Below are 1,360 nucleotides of genomic sequence, written 5' to 3'. Positions count from 1 at the left end.
TATGGACATATATATATATATATATATATATATATATATATTAAATTCATAAGAAAATTTTGAGGTAATTTATCCTACGGATTTACGTAGAGATATTTTGATAGAAATTTATATAATGAATTTTATTATTTGAAAAATTATTTGGGTATTTTGTTCTGTGAATTTTGCTAGGGATTTACCTGCGAAATTATTACTCACTTTGGAAATTATTGGGGGATTGTGTTGCTACAAATTTAGCTGAAATTATTTCTTTGAGATTTACCAACGAAATTATTACTTCAGAAATTATTGGGGGTTTGTTTTGCTATGAATTTAGCTGAAACTATTTCTTGGAGATTTACGTAGGATTTTTTGTGATTTGAAAATTTTAAATAGGAAAAGGATAAACTTGTAGAATAAAAATTATAAAATACAAAGAAATTAGACAGTAATAAAAAAATATTATTTATACTAAATATAAAATATATATATATACATATATATAAAATTTATATATATAATAAAATCTATATATTATTGTTATCTTTGATTTTAAAGTAATATATTAAATGTCGTACTTTTAGTTACACAATTTATTCATAACTAGACTGAGCATAATTATATTATTTATTTTAGTATTATTATTATTGTATTAATCCTCAATCTTAGTCAATTTTATTTTTCAATATATCTATTTGCTAGTCTGATTTTGTCAATTTGTAATCATCTTAGCCTAATTTTATCCAATTTATTACAATCCTAGCCCAAATTGTGTCCAATTGAACAGATCAATTTCAAATTTCATTCAATTTTTTAACCAAATTCTTATTCTTTAGATCTCAATCGTTGATCAACATTTATTTATTATTATTATATTTATTTTTAATATTAATTTTATATAGTTACTATATTTATTAAATATCAATCTAATTCAATTCAATTTTCCTAATTTATTAAAATTCTAGCCATTTTATACTCAATTTGTGTCAATTGAGTTTAATTTGAGTCAATCAAAATCCTTAATTCAATTTATTTAACCCAATATCTAATCCCAATTTGACTTATCTCCTCAAGACTAATCTCAATCGTTCATCATATTTGATGAACGACTAATATTAAATCAATTTTCACTAATATTTTTTTAAAAATTGGACAGCTTCAGACTATTTTTCTTGAACCGAGGGTATATTGGAAACAACCTATCTACCTTAGCAGTAAGATTTGCGTACATTGTACCCTCCATGGATGTCAATCTGTGGGTATTAATCGGGTTACTTGTGTTAGCACCCAATTTTTACCTTAGGCTGCTATTTTAGCAAATTTATAAACATTGTCTATTATTATTATTATTATTATTATTATTATATTATTATTATTATTA

The sequence above is a fragment of the Capsicum annuum genome, chromosome 7 (genome assembly GCF_002878395.1).
Source record: "Capsicum annuum cultivar UCD-10X-F1 chromosome 7, UCD10Xv1.1, whole genome shotgun sequence".
NCBI classification, from domain to species: Eukaryota; Viridiplantae; Streptophyta; class Magnoliopsida; order Solanales; family Solanaceae; genus Capsicum; species Capsicum annuum.
Note: the sequence above shows the minus strand (reverse complement) of the source record.